The 13,893-nt window shown below is 41.9% G+C and overlaps 1 protein-coding gene across 9 annotated transcripts in view; it reads right to left on the bottom strand.

The window, feature by feature from the left end:
• The window catches only part of SIPA1L2 (signal induced proliferation associated 1 like 2), a 298,020-nt gene extending 285,497 nt beyond the window's left edge, over positions 1-12,523 (bottom strand). For 8 of the 9 annotated variants that reach the window (XR_009550211.1, XM_007536224.3, XM_060191984.1 and 5 more), the window contains exon 1: positions 12,249-12,523. The gene's annotated coding sequence lies outside the window, so the exon portion shown is untranslated. The other variant, XM_060191983.1, reaches the window with a different exon arrangement.
• Positions 12,524-13,893: the final 1,370 nt, after the last annotated feature.

Here is a 13,893-nt window from a genome sequence, read left to right as displayed (position 1 = left end):
GCAAATTAAAAAAAAACATTAAGATACCATTACACTACTTTTTAAAATTTTTTTTTTAATTTTTAATTATCATTATTTATTTATTAGAAAGAAACAACCAGAAATCGAAAGGGAAGGAGGTGATAGAGAGGGAGAGAGGCAAAGAGACACATGCAACATTGCTTCATCACTCATGAAGCTTTCCCCTTGCAGTTGAGGAACCAGGGTAAGGACCGAGGGATCGAACCTGGGTCCTTGAGCATTATAACATGTGCACTCAACCAGGTGAACCACCACCTGGCTCCCCATTTCACTCCTGTGAGAATATCATACATCAGAAAAGGTAGCAGCAACAAATCCTGGAGAGGTTGTGGGGGCAAAGGAACCCTTCTGCTTGCTGGTGGGACTGTAAATTGGTCCAACCCCTGTGAAGAACAGACTAGGGTTGGGGTAGGGGGCTGGGCAGTGGCACATCTGGTTATGTGCACATAGTACTATACTCATGGGCCCAATTCAAGCCCTTGCTCCCATCTGTGTGAGGAATATTGCGTTAGTTGTGAAGCAGGTCTGCCGGTGTCTATCCTTCTCTCTCCCTCTATCTGCCTCCCCCCCCTCTCAATTCTTCTCTGTTGAGTGAAGAGAAAACAGAGAAGAATAGAGGAGAGGGGAGGGGAGGGGAAGGAAGGGGAGGGGAGGGGAGGGGAGGGGAGGGGAGGGGAGGGGAGGGGAGGGGAGGGGAGGGAAGGGAAGGGAAGGGAGAAATATATATATTTGCAGTCTGGAGAACTGTCAGGAGGCTAAAAATGGACCTACCCTATGACCTGGCAACTAATTACTCTCCTAGGAATATATCCTAAGGAACCAAACACACCCATCCAAAAAGATCTATGTATACCTATATTCATACCAGCACAATTTCTAATAGCCAAAACCTGGAAGCAGCCCAGATGTCCAACAACAGATAAGTGGCTGAGAAAGTTGTGGTATATACACACCATGCAATACTGTTCTGCTGTTAAGCAAAGTGAATTCACCTTCTTCACCTCATCTTGGGTGGAGCTTGAAGAAATCATGTTAAGTGAAATAAACCAGAAGAGAAGGATGAAAATGGAATGATCTACTTCATAGACAGAAGCAGATAAATAAGGAAAAAAAAAAGGTAGGGGGGGTAAACACAAAGCAGAACTTTGACTGGGTTTGGTATATTGCACCAAAGTAAAGGACTCTTGCGGGGAGGAGGGTTCAGGTCCTACAGCACGACAGTGGAGGACCTAGGAGGGGGTTAGAGTGTTATGCAGAAAACTGAGAAATTTTGTACCAAACAACTGCATATACTGTTAACTATAAATCATCAATCTCTCCATAAAAAAGATAAAATAAAAAGGAACCACGGGGTGCACAAAGACCCGGGTTCAAGCCCCTGGTCCTCACCTGTAGGGGCAAAGCTTCACAAGTGGTAAAACAGTGCTGCAGGTATCCCTCTGTATCTCTCTCTCTCTACCTCCTCTTCCTCTCAATTTCTGGCTGTCTCTATCCAATAAGTAAGTAAATAAAACATAATTAAATTTTTTTTAAGTTGAGGAAAATTATGCGGTGATTAAACAGAAACTATGTTGATTGTGTTTAAAAAAACTACAAACAGTATTCAGCACTTTCTATTATGGCATAAAATATAAAAGTAAAGTGAACTATAGCAAATAGTACATTGAAAGCAACTTAATACACTCAGAAATAGTGGATGCAATGTTCAGGCAAGGAACCATACATAGCTTTCATCTGAAAGAAGTTATACTGTCAGAGTGCTGACATAGTGTAGTGGTTCTGCCCACTAGCCTTCAAGGTGGGGCAGCTGAGCTTCAGCTTCAAACCCCAGACCTTACAAGGACCAACGTAAGGATCCGGATTTGAGACCTGGGCTCCCCACTAGGGGAGTTGCTTCACAGGCAGTGAAGCATGTCTGCAAGTGTCTATCTTTCTCTCCCCCTCTGTCTTCCCCTCCTCTCCTCATTTCTCTGTCCTAACAACGACAACATGACAACATCAATAACAACAATAATAACTGCAACAACAATTTAAAAAAGGGCAACAAAAGGAAATATAAATAAAGAGGTTCATCACCAAATAAGGCTGTTCATATAATAGACCCAAGCTGTTAAACCATTCTCTTCTATTTCTGAGCCTACAGAATGAGAGAGCTTCATCTGAGGATAACCAGAAGGAGGAGACCACTGAGCTCTGAAATGTTAATTTGCTGCATATTCCAGACACTTAATGGAAGCTGGAGGTGAGGACAGTAAAGGGATAAAGTGATAAGAGCTCTACCCTCAGGAATTCTACACCCTAGGGTGGCCCAGTTAACTAAATCTTAGCCTGTTAAGAGCTGAAAAAAACTTGAGGTTTGTGTGGCTCTATATGCTGACTTTAGAGCTGGATCATATTCACTGTATAGGAATCCAAGTGCCTTACTAAATAACCCCTGACCTCAATTCTCTTTCACAATAATGAAATTCTACATTGCTTCTATAAAATATTATGAAATTTTCAGAAAAAAAATTTCTACTTAGTTTCACCATTTCAAGGAAAGGATATAGAAAAAAAAAAGATAAAGTTTCCATTTTACCCTTTGGGGGGCCCCCATAGGACCTTGCCCTCAACGTGGATCAACAACGCTAGAGAATGTTCCCTCCTCCCTTCAGTGAATGGACAGCATACTCTATGCTGCACCTGAGGAAGATGGGTCGATATTTGGGGCAGCATGTAATGTTCCTACTCATGACCACAGAATGTGAGCTCAGATCCAGAGGGATGCAGAGGTCACACAGGCTCCTAAGTTAATTATGGGCCCCAGATCACATCAAATCAATGGGGTTTACACTCAACAATATTTATACCCCTTTCCCATATTAGGGAGCTACTCTCTTCCCTGATCCAGCTTTCTGTTCCTTTTCCAGCCATGACATCATCTCCCCAAACAATAACTCCAATCCACCTGCATATCAGATTTTAGGCTCAGGGAGAAAAAAAAAAGAAAAAAAAAGCTAGTATAGCCACAGGCCCTTTGGAATATAACTAAAATATGCCTACTAGCTACTTACAAAATGGAGGACCCCCCAACTCTTCATCTGCACTATTCCAGCCTTTAGGTTCATGATTGTTCAACAATTTGTTTGGCTTTGTATGTTAACTCTCTTTTCAACCACCAGGTTCCAGATGCTAGCGTGATACCAACCAGACTTCCCTGATCATACAACCCCACCAATATGTCCTGGAGCTCCACTTCCCCAGAACCCCACCCTACTAGAGAGAGAGGCAGGCTGGGAGTATGGATCAACCTGTCAACACCCATGTTCATTGGGGAAGCAATTCCAGAAGCCAGACCTTCCACCTTTTGCATCCTACAATGGCCTTGGGTTCATATTCCCAGAGGGTTAAAGAATAGGAAAACTATCGGGCGGGGGGAGAACGGAGTTCTGGTGGTGGGAATTGTGTGGAGGTGTAACCCTCTTATCCTATGGTTTTGTCAATGTTTCCTTTTTATAAATAAAAATAAATAAATAATTACATTTTAAACCTCTACATGCATGTAGGAACAGGAAGGAAAATGAGTGAATGCTGTCATTATTCTGCTCATAAAGGGAAGATTCTGGACTGATACTGCTCTTCATCCTCCATGCCACATCCCCTGTGCTATTACAAGGGAATTCTATGTGAGATAAGTCCTTATGGTTGGAATGACAAAAAAAAAAACCTGTCAGATTCAAAGTGGTGTCTCCTGAAACCCTCCTAAGGCTTTGCATCTCACCCCAACCACATATTCTGAACCAAGCCAACACAGCTCTGCTCTCCAGCTCTTTTGGGAAAGAACTGAAAATCATGGTGCCAGGCTGAGGATGAATTTAGAAAGCTTCACATTACCAGACGCACAGAGACAGCAGCCATCAGACATCACCCAGATTTAACTGCCCTAAAATTAGCAGTGGGAGCAAAGTAGTTACAGCAATGATTGCGTCAGAGATCTTCTGACTGGCCTACTGCCAGTTTTAAACAAATTGCCCTGCTTTCTCTACCAGGGAAACAATATTTTGGAGCAGTGCCAGCTAAGCATTTCAATGAATGTTCCAATTCTAGCTTTGCTATTAGTGTTTTATAATTCTATGACAAGGTGAACAAAGTCTGTATGGGCTACATCTGCAAGGGGGTTATTTTCTTTGTTGTAAGCACTTATTCTTTGAGTGAGTAAAGTACTGTGGATGATTCCTTTTAAATATTTAAATGCCTGAAATTTATTTAGAGATTCACATTCAACTGACTTCAACAAAGATTATGCAAATCTAGCAAAGTATAAATGCAAAACAAAAATTGTTTTCCTCTTGTACTTCTTTTAATCTTGGCAAAGACTCCAGAACTAAAGAAATCTTTTCTGCATGATCACATGTTCATTCCCCAACAACAACAAAAGATAACTTGACTCAATCAGAAGGACTACTACCACAAATCACTAAGTTTCTAATTAATAACAAGCAACTGTTGGTAGTATAGGGATTTTTTTTTTTTAACTGGAACACTAAGCTCATTAGCACAAGTCTGGACCAGCAACTGTCTCCTTCGACAACAGCTGGGTAATTCTATGCTTCCTACATGCATCCATCCATGCTTCCTATATGCATGCATCTTCTTCACTTCCTCTCTCCTTCCATCCTCCTGCATTCACTGATATTGAGAAACAAAGGACTAAAGGCAATACTATACCATTCAGAAGTAATTATTTCTCTTCTGTTATGGTTATCTTTATTGATCAACCCAAACCACAGCTTCCCCACCCCCAAAACCACAGCTTTTAAATGAACTGGAGTCTTATTAGATCCTCATAGGCTCAGCTAGCCCTTTATGACCAGACTTTGAAAAGACCTAAAGAAGACACCATAAAGTACCTAATCAAAGTATTTATTACTTATGCCTAGATACCCTCCTCTCCTACCCCCTACTTAACTTCCCTTGACCACTTTAAGCCTAATCTTAACAGATAAAGTAAGGACTACAAAAACTGGATAAAAGCAAGATACTGGCACACTTTAATGATGGCCTTTTTTGTTACTAGCAGGCCACCCCATCATCTGGGGCTCTAGGCAGGGAATCCTTGGATTACCACAAGGATACGATGGACCTAGTCCTCTAATAGATCCCTCTCTCCACCATCACTGGTCACTTCCATCAGGAACATCATAATAAGGCCTTTTGTGGGCTTCTCTAGGATTCTAGCCTCACTGTAGAGCAGCAATGGTAGGGATAGCCCCACTCTCCATAGGGAGGCTGGGTCAACCTACTCTGCCACTCAAGGAAAATCAGTCCTGAAATGAGTGCAGCCTAGAATGTTCCTAGCTATGACCATGGACTATGAGCTCAGACTGACAGGGACTCAGACTCCTGTGCTAAATATGAATACCCTCTGCCCTAATCCAGCTTTCTAGTCCTATTCTCAACTCTGACACCATCTTCCCAGACAATACTTTTAATTCACCTGATTGCTAGCTATAGAGTTCAGGCAAAAGTTCTAAAGTCATGGGCCCCTTGGAACATTCCAAAAATAGACTTCTTAGCTTCTTTCCACACTGCTCTATTCTTACCTTGGGTTCCTGTTTATTAAACAACTTGTTCTGCTTTATATCTTACTGCCTTTCAGCCACCAACTTGCAAGTGCTACCAGGATGCCATCCTGACTTCCCTGGGCAGACAACCTCAGCAGTTTGTCTCCAGAGCCTTACCCCATATGGGAAAGATTTCAAATGACCTATGCAAAATAGACGATGAGGCATAAAAGGTTACTAAAACTCAACACTTGCTGCAACAAGAAATAACCATAAAGCAACACTAAGTTCAACAAAAGCCAAGATACATAGTTTCTTCATGTATAAACCTATAGCTTTCAATCAATCACTCCTTGAACAAGTGTGTTTGCTAAGAGCCTACTATGTGACAAAAACTACACACATGGCAGGGGAAAACCAGAAATGCCTGTGCCCACATGGCATGTAAGATCTATTAAGGTGAGTCAGAAGATAAACATACACAAAGTAATATAGGTAAGAAATATGGATTGTTAAACAAGATAAGTGCTGTAGATTCAAATCAAGCAGAGCACACTGCAAATAAGGGTGAACTTGTCCTTTTGGTCAGAGAGAAAGACCTGGATGCTAGTGACTAGATGCTGGTGGATAATGGACCTTTCTCAGCTCAAAGACTTGATCTAATTGTAAATACTGGCTATGTTCCACTGTTGGCTGACCTTACTCCTGACCAAACATGAAACACCGATTCTGAAATTAAATAAAAGTTCCTTCTTTTTCTCCATGCTCTGATGACATTTTATCTAAGTTGATAGTGCTAAATAACAGAAGAAAATTCTGAAAGGAACCATAAGAATAATGATACGGGAGTCGGGCTGTAGCGCAGTGGGTTAAGCGCAGGTGGCGCAAAGCACAAGGACCCACATAAGGATCCCGGTTCGAACCCCGGCTCCCCACCTGCAGGGGAGTCGCTTCACAGGCGGTGAAGCAGGTCTGCAGGTGTCTATCTTTCTCTCCTCCTCTCTGTCTTCCCCTCCTCTCTCCATTTCTCTCTGTCCTATCCAACAACGACGACAACAACAATAATAACTACAACAATAAAACAACAAGGGCAACAAAAGGGAATAAATAAATATTTAAAAAATTAAAGAATAATGATACTCGGAGGTCGGGCAATAGTGGATTAAACATAGGTGGTGCAAAGTGCAAGGACTGGCATCAGGATCCCAGTTTGAGCCCCCGGCTACCCACCTGCAGGGGAGTCAATTCACAGGCGGTGAAGCAGGTCTGTAGGTGTCTATCTTTCTCTCCCCGCTTTCCCCTCCTCTATCCATTTCTCTCTGTCCTATCTAACAACATAAGTAACAACAACAATAATAACTACAACAATAATAAAAAACAAGGGCAACAAAAGGGAAAATAAATAAATAAATAAATGTAAAAAATTTTAAAAAAGAAGAATGATACTCAATGAATGCCAGGTCTACAATGACTGTAATGCATGAAAGGGAAGACCTGGCATGTGATTAAGGACTCTAGGGTTTCAGCAAACAGGGAGTGTGAAGAGTGTAGCCACCAGAAAAGTGAACAGAAACTTAGACTACATCAGTGAAAGCAGAATATGCAAGATAAAAAACATGCTCACTCTATATACATCAAGTTGAGTTAAGAAAATGGTTTTGACCCCAACTTTGACAAGTACTGTTCAATGAAGAACTAAATACCTCTAAAGAAGGATTTGTTCTGAAGGGAATAAATAGGATAAAATGGGTTTTCATTCTATATGCAAAAGGGCACCTTCCAGTAGTAAATAGTAAATAAATAAATAAATAAATAATAAAATAAAAGATAAAGATGTTGAAGAAATCCAGCCTTTACTGGCAATATTCAGTTATTGTTCGAAGAACCCTTATAAAATATACAAAGGAATTCAAACATCAAAGAAGAGTTAGTTTGAGAGTTGAGATATTAATTTCTTAAAACTACTTTAGTGTAGTTTTTACTGGTTCCTGCAAAAAGGAAAAAGTATACATGGAGTCAGTATATATTCATGTATAGGGATAACTATAATAATCACCATCTGTGGATGATAAAAATGCCTGGATATATATGTATATATGTATGTGTGTATATATGTATATATACATATATATTCTTCATTTTGGTGTATAAATGTATATTGATGCATCATTGATCATCACCACTGATTACTGACTTAGTGCATGAACTGATGAATGATCAATGACTGCTCACACATTAAAAAAGACATTGATAGTATACAGTAATTGCTTTTAATTTTTAATGTCAAATAACGATAAATCTACAACCCCTATAATGTAAATGTTTAGGTTTTTAAGGGGTTTTTTATTATATATTTTCCCTTTTGTTGCCCTTGTTGTTGATGATGTCCTTGTTGAATAGGACAGAGAGAAATGGAGAGAGGAGGGGAAGACAGAGGGGAAGAGAAAGATAGACACCTGCAGACCTGCTTCACTGCCTGTGAAGCAACTCCCCTGCAGGTGAGGAGCCAGGGGCTCAAACTGGGATCCTTACTCCGGTCCTTGTGCTTTGTGTTTTGCGCTTTGCGCCACGTGCACTTAACCGCTGTGTTACCGCCCGACTCCCGGTTTTTAAGTTTTTATAGGTGGATGAAAACAAAAAATACTAGAACAATATGAAGGACTATCCATAAAGTCCTCTCTGGCACAGAAAACTATAGTATACTCCACCTGCAAGGGGAAAGCTTCACAAGTAGTGAAGCAGGGCTGCAGGTGTCTCTGTCTCTCTCCCTTTCTATCCCACCCTCTCAATTTCCCTCTGTCTCTATCAAATAATAAATAAATAAAAATAAAAAACTATGATACAGAGAACTAACTGACAAACTTATCTTACTTCATTTTTTTCTCTTATTATCAAACTTGGCTATACAATTTTTCACATGATAAAAGGAGGGAGCATATCAAGGAGTTGGATTATATCAAATATGAAATTCTTCAAGAAACAGAGTCTCTACTACCAAGTCTGGCTCTTTCAGCCACTTTTTGAAACCAAAGTTCATGAGTTCAAGTACAAATGATTTTATCTCTTAATAAGAGACAAAAATCTCTACTTGAGATTAAATCATACTGTTACTCTCCGCTACTATAGCTCTAACTTAACTGTGACTGGAATAGAGAAATGATTTCTAAAGAATTTCAAAGTAAGCCAAGTAAGGTCAGTAATAGCTTACTTGGACAGCGAGCTTGCTTTATCATGCATACCACCCAGGTTCAAGCCCAGCTCACACCAGATTGAGGAAATTTTGATGCTCAAATAAATTTCTCTCCATATCTCTGGCCAAAAAAAAAAAAATGACCTGGAAAGGTGAAGGACCAGACAAAAAAAAAAGTAAACCATGTAGCTACAACTCTGAAAAATGTTCACATACAAACTTACTATAAGTGAAAAAAAAGACACAGTAATTAAAATGTATAAGCTATCCCAATCAACCAGTCATTTACTTAATTTTTAATATATATATTTTAAATAAACCTAAAATCCCGGAAATATTTTGTCCAAACTCATTTGTGAAAGGTAGTAATGGAAGAAAGTAGACGTCTCACCTAATCTTTTATGTAGTCCAATATCTTGTAAGGGAATTAAGTGCACTGATAGAAGAAAATCTGGAACACAGTTCCCTGTAATTTTTTTAGGAATTTTTTTTACATTTCATTCATGTTTAAAACAGAATGAAAACCTTTGTTTGATTTTTCAGTTAACCTTAATAGACTAAATTCTCTTCAAATTCAGCATGTCAGAAAGGTCATGTAATATTAAACCACACCAAAAATTCAAAGACTCAATGTCTTCCTCAATCTATTAAAAAAAATGCATTTACCAATTATGGTTAGAAACTAGGGGGCTGTATCCATATAAACACAGTTCTCTGCCAAGTATGCAGTAAACACCTCTTTCAAAGTAGTTCTGATGACCAAACATAGCACTTCAACCAGTTTCAACTACAAGTACCCTTTCACAGGACTCACTAGTATTTAAAATGAATAACCCACTAGCCTTTTTGCTTCAGGTGAAAAACTAAAAAGTCCTCCAAGGTAGGCAGGTATTTACTAAGCTTAGTATCAAAATTCCTAGACTCAAGAAAAAGACTTATCTGTATTACATAGTTTTTATTACAATCATGATGCTCTGATAGATTCCCTGTTACATTCCACAGAATTAAAGCACTCTGAGAAAGACTAAGATTTAAAAAATATATATGTGGTCTGGGAGGTGGCACAGTGATAAAGCTTTGGTCTCTCAAGCATGAGGTCCCAAGTTTGATCCCCGGCAGCACATGTGCCAGAGTGATGTCTGGTTCTTCCTCGCTCCTCCTATCTTTCTCATAAATAAATAAAATATTTTAAGTATATATATATATATACACACACACACACAGACACACACACAAATACTTTAAAAGAAAAAAATGAGAGCAGCTGGGTAAAATCTGCAGCCAATTCTCAAAAGCTCCACCTCCATACCTTTCATTTATCTCTCACTTTATTTTCCAGAGCAAATGCTCATACTGCTTTTATTCAAGTTCATTTCACTCCATCTATAGGTAGCATGTAGGTACTGATAAAAGCTGTTTCATTTCATCCCCTACTTCTCAGATGTTTTAGAGAGGTTTATGTTTCTTCAGCTATTTATGAATACAATTAGAATAAATTCAACATTTTTTAAAGAAGATAAAACAATTAATGAGAGGTCTACTGAAATTCTCAAGATATTTCTTTCTTAATTCTTTAGATTTATATATCTATGGGGGAGAACAGCAAGAAAGAACTAGAACATCACTCTATGGCATTTGCATTGCCAGACCTCTAACTCAAGACCACAATCCTTAGGTTCCAACACTTTACCCACTGTGCACCTCCCAGACCAAAGATTTTCAAGTTAACGTCTTCAGGTTATAAATAAGTTTTCCTGCCTAGGCAAGATTTGAATAGGCTGTCATGATCTTTCTTAAGATATAAAATATTTAAAACAAATACTGATAACCAACTGCTGTTGAAATGACCAGCTACGGCCTATTGTACTTCCCATAAAAGAATTCTGTTTGGAAATGAAAAACTAAATATAAATACAGAAAAAGATAAAGAAAAAGTCCCTAATATATAATCCTCCAAATGAGTCATGCATATAAACCTCAAGTACTTCTCGTCTAAATGCATCAATGAACTTTTTAGAAAACACCAGTGCTATTTTGAAAGGTTGTATTTTCCCATAAATAATACTAATTTTTCTCTCTCTGAAAAAGTAGTAAACTACTAAATCAAGTGGTAAGCATCATAAGTATTAGTGGTGCTTATCCAGAATTATGAATCTCACTGTAGAACTCTGAATTCTTCAAATAAGTCAAAACATGAGACATTCTTAAAATTGAGACTAAAAACTATAAACAAATTGTCTCTTGAATTTTGGCTTCTAAGAGTACGAGAAATAAGAATTCACCTTTTGATACATACATGAATACTGGCTTTGTAAGGAAACTGTATTTCCAAGAAAAGAATATTCCAAGCAGGAATACTGAAGATTTTTTTCCTCTCGTTGGTAATCATAAAATTAGGAGAATTACAACCTGGATTGCAGATAGGCAACTCCAAAGCAGTTTACTAAATGCCTGTCATAAGAAAGCCATCTAGTGTTAGCATCTAGAAATGAAAACTGCAGACAAAAGAGGCAAAGAAAAGAAAAAAGCTCAGTGACTAATTTGAACTTACTGAGCAAGCCTATGAGAATCACCAAGATTCTTTGTTGTTTTTTTTTTAAGCCATCCTTATTAAAACCAAGTCTACGTCGAAGCAAAACTCAGTGTCTAAATAAAATTTTATCTTGACGAAATTCACAGTTGAATAACCACAGTCCCATGACCAATGCACTTGATCTTTCCAGTACTCACGCTGGAGTCATCTTGGGCTGAATTAATTTAACTGAAGCAGGTTAATGATGACAAATATGTCCCAGAGGGGTAATGCCAAGTTGTTTTCCCTTCCCGAGCAGCATCTCTCGCTTGATGATGAACTGAAATTGATTTTCTGGGTTTGCCGCACAAGAAAATTAATCTGAAGGTGCTCGTGTGGATACTCCCAGGACATGGTCAAACTAGCTTTAACAATACGAGAAGACCCGGCCAGGACCGAGAGCGGGATGCAGCGGGACTCTGCGGCTGAGTAGAGGGGGCTTTCAGCCCTGGGCAGTACAAAGAGGGAGCCGAGAGTTGTCGGGGTGCGCACCTTCCAGGAGGAACCTAGCCCGCAGCAAGTTCAGCAAGTAGCGCTGCCTGCATCAGGGGCGACCAGTATCTGTCACCGAGACAGATAACCTTTCGGCCGATCGATAACTTTGAGAAAAGCAGCGGCATCAGCTCCTCTTTCAATCAAGGATCGAGAGTGAGGGCTCATCAGCCAATCGCACGTTGGGCCCGCGCCCCCCTCTCGTCCCAGCCCCAGGCCCCTCGCCCGGGTCCTGATGCTCCAGGCTGGAAGCTCCAGTGAGTCCCGCCATCACCCACACACACACACACACACACACACAAACACACACACCGTAAGAGCTCTCGGGGAGACCCCGTCACCTCAGGTCAGTCCTCGCTCAGGCGGCGCTCGGACCCGACCCGAGGTCTCCCGGAGCTGTTCTCAGCCTCGCTCCCCGTCCCACACGCACCTCGGAGACGCAGCCCGCAGGGACCTGCTACAGCCTGCGAGAGCGCTGCGGCAAGTCCAGGGGCCACCGCCTCGCCGCCCGCCGCTGCCCATCCGGAACAATTCGGTTGGCGCCCGACTCTGGCGGGAGGCGACCCCGGCCCGCCAGCTACTGCTGAAGCTGTCTGCCTGCGCTCGCGAGGGCAGCCAAGGCAGGGGCGCGGTGGCGCTCCTCCTCCTCCAGCTCAGCGGGCTCCTACCGGGGTCCGGGTCTGCCCCGCGGGTTCCTGACGCTGCCGCCCGCCCGCCCCTGAGGCCCCGCCTCCCCGCCAGCTCTGAGGACTCCCATTGGCCAGCACCTGCCGGCCTCTCGGCCCCGCCCCGCGATTGGGCGCGGGCGCCATCTGTCCTGAGGCCCCGCGGGACTGGAACGAAACGGGTGCGCGGTTCCCAGGGCCAGCGGCGCGCCGCAGCGATGCTTCCGGAGGAACTCCGGGACCCCAGGGGAAGGATCCGTGGGGCGAGGTGCTCAGCGCCTCCAAGCAGTGCAGCCGCAGGTCTTCTGAGAACAGTCGCTGTCTCCTTCTGGACTTCCTTTCCCCCTCTGAAGGGAAGAAATAGATGAATGGGTAGATAGATAAAGCAAGACAGCAAAAGAGCTTAATTTGTTGTGCAGGTGACCCAAGTTAAGCTCGGCCTACCCTACTGTGGGTAGCTTCCTAACTGGTGCCCCTCTCTCTGTGTGTCTATCTGAAAGTCAGCCTGGAAGAATGAAGCCCACTCGATGACCACAAAAAAATAAGAGTCTGGCTCCCTCCCACTGGTCGCCAGTGGAGTTAGGACCCTGCACTCTCCCTTCTGCTGGGTGATTAGGTCCCTTCGCCCAGAGTCTGAGTGTCATTGGCCAAGGAGACTCAGACAGCCGCCACCTATACTGCCTGAACATCTCCAAGGACGTCCCCAAATCCCTGTGATTGATAGCCGCCGCCCCCCCCCCCCCAAAAAAAAAAAACCCTCCTTGTAGCTGTTTTTAGAAAACCTAGGGAGACGGGAGCCTTAACAATGCGCGCAGGCTATTCTGACAGGACTCTGCTTGCAGAGCCCCTTTCTCCCTCCCTCATTGCCAAATGCAATGTTCCCACTGTGTATTGACTGCTTCTTCCCCGGGGACTGCTCAGCTAGATTGTACAGAGAAACGCCTAAATTGGAGGTTGTTGGGTGGGTGCCAATGCTCAGAAAACCTAGATGAGGCTTTTGAGGTTCTGGTGCACTTAGTCTAGCTCATGGCCCTGGTCCACCCCCTCCAGGCAAGGGAAGACCTTCCAACCCTGGGGAGAAATGTTCTTGGATCTTGTCTCTGCCAGGAGGCTATGGACTTTTTAGATCCATCTTTTCTCCTTTCCTAGCAAATATCATCCAGGAATAAACAGTACCTGAAACTATTCATGTAAATTGCTTGACCCTTAAATTAGTTGCTGAAAAGATGAAAGGTCTCAGATGCTCTTTTATGCTAGATGGAATTTGACTTCACCTGAAAGGTGCAGTGGGAGACAATACCTATAAAACCAGAACAAACTGGTTGACATAGCTTCTAACTTACCTTCCAGCCTCACCACATAATTCCTTGAACAGGCTTTATCTTAGTTTTACTGTGCTGACTGCTTCCT

This window comes from Erinaceus europaeus, chromosome 6, assembly GCF_950295315.1.
Source record: "Erinaceus europaeus chromosome 6, mEriEur2.1, whole genome shotgun sequence".
Taxonomy (NCBI): Eukaryota; Metazoa; Chordata; class Mammalia; order Eulipotyphla; family Erinaceidae; genus Erinaceus; species Erinaceus europaeus.
Note: the sequence above shows the minus strand (reverse complement) of the source record. Positions and strands in the feature narration are given on the sequence as shown.